The sequence below is a fragment of the Rattus norvegicus genome, chromosome 15 (genome assembly GCF_036323735.1).
Source record: "Rattus norvegicus strain BN/NHsdMcwi chromosome 15, GRCr8, whole genome shotgun sequence".
Classification (NCBI taxonomy): Eukaryota; Metazoa; Chordata; class Mammalia; order Rodentia; family Muridae; genus Rattus; species Rattus norvegicus.
Window position 1 is genome coordinate 87,340,374 of NC_086033.1, and position 8,449 is coordinate 87,348,822.

At 39.6% G+C, this 8,449-nt stretch overlaps 1 non-coding gene across 1 annotated transcript; it reads right to left on the reverse strand.

Annotated features, from left to right (window-relative positions):
* Positions 1–1,367: 1,367 nt before the first annotated feature.
* On the reverse strand, positions 1,368–1,450 carry LOC120097213 (small nucleolar RNA SNORD113/SNORD114 family). The gene has a single exon (XR_005494446.1). It is a non-coding gene; the product is annotated as a small nucleolar RNA SNORD113/SNORD114 family (small nucleolar RNA).
* Between the last annotated feature and the right edge of the window lie 6,999 nt (positions 1,451–8,449).

Below are 8,449 nucleotides of genomic sequence, written 5' to 3' on the forward strand. Positions count from 1 at the left end.
AAGGGTTTGAAATTTTAGATGGCCAATATTAGTTGAGTATGAAGTGAGAACCAGACACTGTGTACGAGGCTGGCCACTAGAAGGACAGAGTGTATCCCCAGGTAAATCAGCAAGGAGACTCAGGAGGCAATGTTGGACAGAAGGACCAGAACCAGAAGGCAGCTAGTTTGGGGGACGATGGAGGAGAGGAGTTTTGAGAACTATATCTTAAAGCAAAATAATAGAATGCAATATGTTATATGGATTTATTGCTAGTTAAAAATAATACTTTAAGTGGGGAAAAGACTAATTCTGAATGTACTGTTCCTTTAATAAGATATTTCTTTGGTTCCTTCCAAGTTCACTTTGGTAACAAACATTGTTTTCACTCAAGAAGTACTTCTGCAGTGAGAAAGATAACACTTTAAATTTCCTCCCCTCCACAAAAATATGCATTCTCCTTCCAACATTCTACATGCGGTAAGCCAGCAAAAGGTCATTGCACTGCCCTTTTCTCCTTGTGAAGACATTCGTGAACATCCCAATGCCCTTTGTTTCTAGTTCATGGCTTGAATTTCTCCATAGTTCAACACTTTATGAAAACCAAAGTTCAGAATCAGCTATAGGATGTGTGGATGATTTTATTTGGGCCACAGTGTAAAATCCATCTCGTGGACTCAGTGCACTTTCAGCTTGGAATCTGAAGGCTTAGGTTGGTTTCCCAGCACCTCTCCCTTTGTCACGGTTTTAAACATTCTGTACCTTGGAGCTAGAGAGAGATGGCTCAGTGGTTAAAAGCGCTGGTTGCTCTACCGGAGGATCCAGGTTCTTAGTTCCAAGCGCTATGCTATGGTGGTTTAAAACAACCAGTAGCGGGCTGGGGACTTAGCTCAGTGGTAGAGCGCTTACCTAGGAAGCGCAAGGCCCTGGGTTCGGTCCCCAGCTCCGAAAAAAAGAACCAAAAAAAAAAAAAAAAACAAACCAAAAAACCAGTAGCTCTAGTCAGGGGAGTCCAGTGCCCACTTCTGTCCTCTGCTGCCACTGCATGCACATGACGCACAGACCAACATGCAGGCAAAACACCCATATCCATGAAATAATTTTTTTTTGTAGATTTGTCTCATATTGCTTTGTTTGGGCATTTTTTAAATTATTGGCCTTTTCCTTATATGGTTATGGTTTCCAGTTTTGAGTTTTTATGGGTTTATTTTGAGCATGTGTGTGTGTGTGTGTGTGTGTGTGTGTGTGTGTGTGTTTATGTGTGTGTGTAGGTATGTGTGCATGGTTTTATATTTCCTTTTTTTACAGTCCATTTTTTTCTTTATATATATATATATATATATTTCCTTTTTTTTTTTACAGTCCATTTTTTTTTCTTTTTCTTTGATGTGGACCTCAGACTCGAAAAGTTGTACTCATCACCCATGCATGACCCATACAACACCCGCAGATTGTAGTCATCATTGAACTACAGTCTATTCTTTATCACCCCTCCTGGTTTGCCCTCTGACTGTTCCTCATCCCTTACCTCCTACATCCCCACCCCACCTAACCCCTCCCCCGTCTCCAAGAGGCTGTCCCATGCCCCTATCCCCACTCCCTGAGGCCTCAAGTCTCTCCAGGGTTAGGTGCATCTTCTGTCACTGAGCCCAGACTAGGCAGTCCTCTGCTGTGTATGTGTTGGAGCCTCATACCAGCCGGTGTATGCTGCCTGGTTGGTGGCTCAGTGTCTGGGAGATCTCGGGGGTCCAGATTTGTTGAGACTGCTGGTCCTCCTATGGGGTCAAACTCCTCTGCTTACACGGCCTTAATTTATAAAAGGCAGCAAACACCGGTTTGATAAGACTTTAGAAGAAATAAGAAAAAGATATTATTAAGAAGTCGTATTTATAATAAACCCGATAGGATATGTAATTATTCATGGGGAAATAACCGAGAAAAGTAAAGCAAACAAATGAACAAAAACCAAACGAACCCAAAAGGAAACACTTGCTTTCATCAACAAATTCCCTTAGCGATTTTCCGAATGCATATCTACAGTACCGGAAGTATCCTCTCTGCGTCCTCCTGATGTACTGAGGCCAACCGTGACCGTGGCACTTTGAAAAATGTGCCAATTTGTGCCGTAAAACTGAACAGCTTACAAGAGGTAGTCTGCTTGGTTCATAGGACAAATTTGACAGAGGAATATATTCTTTGGCTGAGTTGAAATATGTTAACCTTGTAATATCTTTCGTGCCACCGAACGTATGACTTATCCCAGGAGCTTAGTATCATTTTGCGGTGACGAGCCATTCACTTTGCCACCACCGAACACCTTCGCGGTGCTGCTGTGAATTACTGCTCAGTTAACATTGTTTACCACCTAATTATTGAGAAGCACCTCCATCCATCACTGACAACTCACTAAATGACTCAAGACACTATAGTATTTGCAACTCGAACAACAAGGTCATCGCAAGTTTAATTAGCCGCTATCCATTACCCAACAGCGAATGGCCTATGATTAGGAGCAAAATTCCAATTTCTGAATCTGCCTCCTAAAACGGTAGAGAATTGCTCATTTCCCAGCGATTCTAATAACAAATATATGTAATATCACTTACAAATGTTTTATTATAATCTGTAAGGAGCAGTGAGCAGAATTAGTCAGAGGTTGCTCGAACGTCTCTATCCATTGGTTCTTAATTTTGAAGCACCTCATACCATTTTGGTATAAAAAGGACACTGTTGTTATTCCATGTGAAAATGGGGTAGAACGTTCTTTTTGGAATTTAAATGTGGATAGATAAAGCGTGAGCCGGTCCCTTGTTATCAGTGCTTTGGTTTAAATCTTCAAAATTTCTAGAGACCAGGCAGTGTTGACACGAAAGTAAAATTCTGAAGTAGCTACAAATTCTCTGAATGCAGACTCTGGCTCCTGCACATCTTCTGATGAGGGTTTTATTGTCATTCTGACTCCAGCTGATGAACTGGGCAGAGGCCTCTGGCTAAATGAATGCATAGTGGGTTTCATTTAAAAAAATGAAATATAAGAACTGAGTCAAGGTCAGGACCCTGATGATTAGCTTGGATCGATCAAAATCATCATTCTGAGAGGCCGTCTGGTTGGGGTCTTAAGTACCAGCTTCCCTGTGGGAACTAGCCCATCTCTCCTTCCTGTTCTTTACCTCATCAAGACATTTCTTTCCAATTCTGAAACTTGTGTGGATGCAATGAGTGTGGCTTCATACATTGTATCCATATTTAACGTATTTTTCAAATGTCAATTAAGATACTCGGTTGTCTGATCTTTTGTCGTGTAAACATGACTAAATTGTCAATGACTATAAACACCTTAAAATTTTAATATTGAAAACTGATATAACTCTAAAAATGTATCATATAATGAAATAAATAGTACAGCAATAAAACTATTTCCTAATCAACTCAAACAGAGGGTAAATCATTGATTTCTCTCTGGATTTTTTTTAATATACAAATTCTCAAACTTGAGTGAACATTATACTCAAGTTATAATATAGATTCCTGGAATGGTTCCCAAGGTATCTAATTCACTACATCTTAGGTAGAGTACATGGTCTTGACAAAATATCTCAGAAAAAAATTAGAGAAACCAGCATACAAATAAATCTTCAATAAAACTGTCCAAAGGTACGAAGTTGATATTTCAGTGTTTATAATAGTCTATGTCACAAAAATATCTTTGTAAATTTACAAAGTCAATCCCACTATTGTATTGATGTCTATATTGTCTATTCTTTGATTGATTTGTAATATAAAAAATGGTAGTATTTTTAATATTGGCACAAGTCAAAACATTGACACTGTAATGTATTTTAAATCCATGAAAAAGTATTTGAGGCTATGCGAATCTAAGAGATTTGCAGTAAGCCTATGAGTTGAGTATGCGTTTCGTATTCAGGTTATTTTCTCCCATCATGTGGCTTGTATCATAACAAAAAGTCTGGTGTATCAGTGGGATATTGCCTCGTGGTACCTGGATATTCCTACAGGGTTCCATTCTTGCTTTGCCTCAGCCCATAAACATGTGCTCTAGCATAGTCCTGTGGTGAAAGAAATGATGTCACATGCTGATGCACATGCAGTCTCCGGTTCTTCGGTTCTTTTCAGTTCGCACCAGAACAGAAATAAAGTCTCATTGCAAAAGAGGAAAGTGCTATACTGCTCACACTTCTTTTTCCACCAATTAGAATAACATTCGCTTTTAAGTTTGCCATCGGAAACTTACCTCTTCAGTATAAAAAACCAAAAAATTATAATATATCTAGAAAACATGTAACATACTCATTGGAATGGTTGTTCTTTAATTTGTATGAAAATATCTTTAAAAATGTTACACTAGTGTATACTTAAAAAAGAATCAGTTGTATCTGTGTGCAGGTATAACTGGATGCATGTTACCTGAGCATGCACTCCAAACTGCATGCTTAATGCAACTTAATTAAATAATTGCAGTGGCAATTATTACTCTATTTTTCATTGCAGTTATCAATGATTCTTATAATATTTCCAGTGTTGTAAATCTCTCTTTTATTCCCTCTGATAAAGGGATGAGATGAGAGATGTACCCAAGCTAGGTAGATACACAGCTCGGGCTGAGTTAAGAGCATTTTTCTTTGTTCTGACTATTCCTAGGACTAGTCCCAGAAGCTTAGAGCGTCCAGACAATCGAATCCTCAAAGATTACTCCTTCAGTCCTTTCTCTAACTCCTCCATTGGCGTCCCCGCGTTTAGTCCGATGGTTAGCTGCAAGCATCCTCATCTGTATCAGTAAGGCTCTGGCTGAAGGGGTTTGCAACCTCACAGAAAGAACAACAATATCAACCAACCAGACCACCCAGAGCTCCCAGGGACTAAACTGTCAACCAAAGAGCACACATGGAGGGACCCATGGCTGTAGCCACATGTATAGAAGAGGATGGACATTGTCTGGCATCAGTGGGAGGAGAAGTCCTTGGTCCTGTGAAGGCTTCTTTCCCCAGTGTAAGGGAATGCCAGGGCATTGAGGTGGGAAAGGGTGGGTGGGAGTTGGAGCGTCCGCATAGAAGTAGGGGGAAGGGGAGGAGAGGGGGGACTGGGGAGGGGATAACATTTGAAATGTAAATACATAAAATATCTAATAAAAATGCCAAAAAAGATTACTCATTTAATCCAGTTTCTCTCTGCCTTTGTCTGATTTGTGCTCCTCTTGACCTCACATTAACTTTGGCAGTAGGTTCTAATCTTCTGGCCCATTCTCTGACTCATTTTCTCTTCACCTATATCTAGCTCATTCTCTCTGAAACCTGTCTCTGCACCACTATCCCTGTAAAACTGCCACACAGACATACACTACCACCACCACCGCCGCCGCTACCACTACCGTCTCTGTCTATCTCTGCTTTTGAGTAGCATTTCCTGTGCTGTTCTTGTGAGAGTTGAGTATATTCTAACTCTGAGTAATTCTGTCAAATCTTTCTCTGATTTGCCACTTTGTCTACCCCTCAATTAGATGTCACTTTCAAACATGGCTACTTCCTCCTATGAACTATATTTTTCTTCTTTGGGATGAAAGATGTGTACTTTCTAAGGGCATGTCTTTATTCTAGCAGGAGCCATTGAAAGTGTATCATTCCGACTGGGTCAAACAAACCTAGAAGGTCTTTGGGTGTGATCCTCTGCCAAAGCAGCCATGCTGATGGATTAAAATTCCTTTACACAGTGTTTCATTAACGTACAAAATATACTCATGTATTCATATATGCATGCATGCAGGCATTGTAGTTACATTGTTCTATGCAATGAGCATAAATGAAGGATCTGGCACTGTTCAGGAGATCATGTGTCCCTTGATATGTCATCCAAACCCATTGTTAATCTTACAGACTTTCTTCATTACAAGAATTTCTAAAGATCTTCCTTCCTCTCACCCACAATTCCAACCACTTCCCATCCCTTCTCCACCCTGGATCCTTCATCAAGAAGTAGTGATAATTAGGCTGGGTTTCAACTTCATTGCTCGAGTCAACCTTCAAGTCTACTATCATTCCCTTGGTGGGCTCGATGAAATTCATGCAGAACTGTATAGACTGACACATGCTCACTTAAGCACTCCATGTATATTTTTGTTTCATACACTTATCTATGTATCTATCCATCTGTAGTATAACGTGGCTACATGTCCCGATCTCTAATGTGCCACACTTACCATACAATTTTTCTTCAAACATTGATTTTCAGAGTCCTGTCACACTCAACTGAAACTTTAAAAGCCTTAATGTTTAATACACGATTTTACTTTAGAGCCTCTCACAGTGTCTGTCTACATGGCAAACGTAAGTTCAACTTAATGCGTTGCTGGCTATTCCACAAACTCCCAGCCCTTTACTGTATCTGAGAATTCATCTCCTAATTCCACACAATGTCCAGTGTTCTTTGTCACCTTCCACCTTCCTGTATTATGTCTACTCTAAACAAGAGTGCGTGCTTACATTTTCCTTCCTTTGTTTATAATGGCATCGCCACTGCATTATTCTGCGGTAGCCTCAACCTACCCCTAATGGTCTCTTTTGTCCACATTGTATTTGCTTGTATTTGTTATGTCTTATCTACGTAACTGGCTTATAAATACCTTTGGGCAAGTTTGGACATTAATCTTTCTATCCTCCCCCCATAATATAATCTTGTTCATTGTAACTGTTTATTTTGTGATTACTAATGAAGAAAACTAAGAAAAATAGCATCAACTCCTAACATACAGTCATTAATAAGTTAACGCCACATACTTCCAGCAATTAAACACTAGTGAAGAATCTGAAATGATTTTATTAGTTCAATCTAAAATGAACAGTTTTCTTGTTTGGAAAATTGTTCATTTTGTAGTATTAACTCCACGTCCACTTCATGATTCAGCACATTTTGTTGATAATAATGATTTCAGATATCTGTATAACAAACATACAACGCTCAAGAAGATTCATAACTTCCAGGGTAAATCTCCTCCTCTCATCCTCTTAAGTCAAAGCTCACAGGCTCACTCCAGAACCCGCCTCCCATGCCATCCCTCATTTTTTTGTTATCCAGCTCTAAATTGTATCATTCCCTCTCCTAAAGAAATAACACATATCCAAATATCCAGAGTTGCAAAACTCTTCATCATCTTCAGGAACATACAGAAGTGGGAGAGAATAACCTCCTTTAGGGCAAGTAGCCACGTGCTCCGGACACTCCGGCTGGACCAATAGCCAGATTTGTAGAAAGGTTTAGATTAGCGCTTTCTCTTTGGCAAAACATTGCTCTCTCTACTCTCTACCTCTTAGAACTTGCCTAACAGAAGCAGTGCTTGAGTGACCTCTATACTTAGAGCAAGAACTTGTCTGTTGGTTTTGCTCTTACGACAATGTAGTAATGGACTGAGGTCATCTTTAATTTATTCCTTCATTCAAAGCTGAGGCCAATCAAGAACTGTTTCTCTTAATTTGTTCTGCTGGACAAGAGGCTGATTTAACTTTCTAGACGCCAGTCTTTGCACCACTTTAGTTTCATGCAGAGTATACCACTTCTCACAGTCATTTTCCTACATTTTCCTTGACTTTGTTCCATTTTCATGGGTGGCATCAAAGGTGGAATTGTTTATAAAGTGCAACTTGAATGACCAGTTATCCTAATTTCTCATTCTAGATAAGAAATCTAATTTATTTCCTCAGAACTGATATTAGAGATTTCCTTTAGTTTATAATAATTATAAAAGCTTAGTATAGTGTGTGGTCTACTTTAATCCAGCAATGGAGAGGAAGAAGCAGAACACTACAAGTTCAAACTCAGCAGGAGCTACACAACAAGAGTATCTTAGAAATGAACAAATAAAGGAATAGAGTTCTAGTTACAGGTAAGTTGAGTTAACATACCTGATCCAGTCACTTCTGATCAAGATACCAAACCCAAACAGGATGCACGAGGAAGCTTATTAAAGATTTTGAGACTGTGTAGGTGGTTTGTAGAAAGAGGGTAGGTTTAAAGTACTGTGACGCCAGCATGAGTCTACCCTCCTTCTTTCTTCCTGTATTTCTCAACCTCTGTGGAAGAGAGTCAGACAGTGCAGGAAGGAGTTTGCCCTCCTTGTTTGCCCTCAGTTATACCCTGGAAATAAGAAAACAGTATTCAAGACAAAAGGAAGTGAGACTCCCTTATCCCACCATTGCTTTCTTTTCTATAGTTAGCTATCTCTAGACCCTTAAGACCCTTTGCCTGAGTGTCAGGGGCTGGAATCAGGAGCCTACAGGAGCATTACTCTGAAGAAAGAATTTTTCTCGAAATTCAATGGGCTTATTGAGTAAGGGGAAGAAAGAATGAACCTGTCTCATTCTTTCCTTCTCTGCCTGTTCTATCATATATAGACATGCTAAACCATGTGGTTACATGTAGGTGATACAAGACTAAACTGTTGAGTCCCAGGAACTGAGCATTA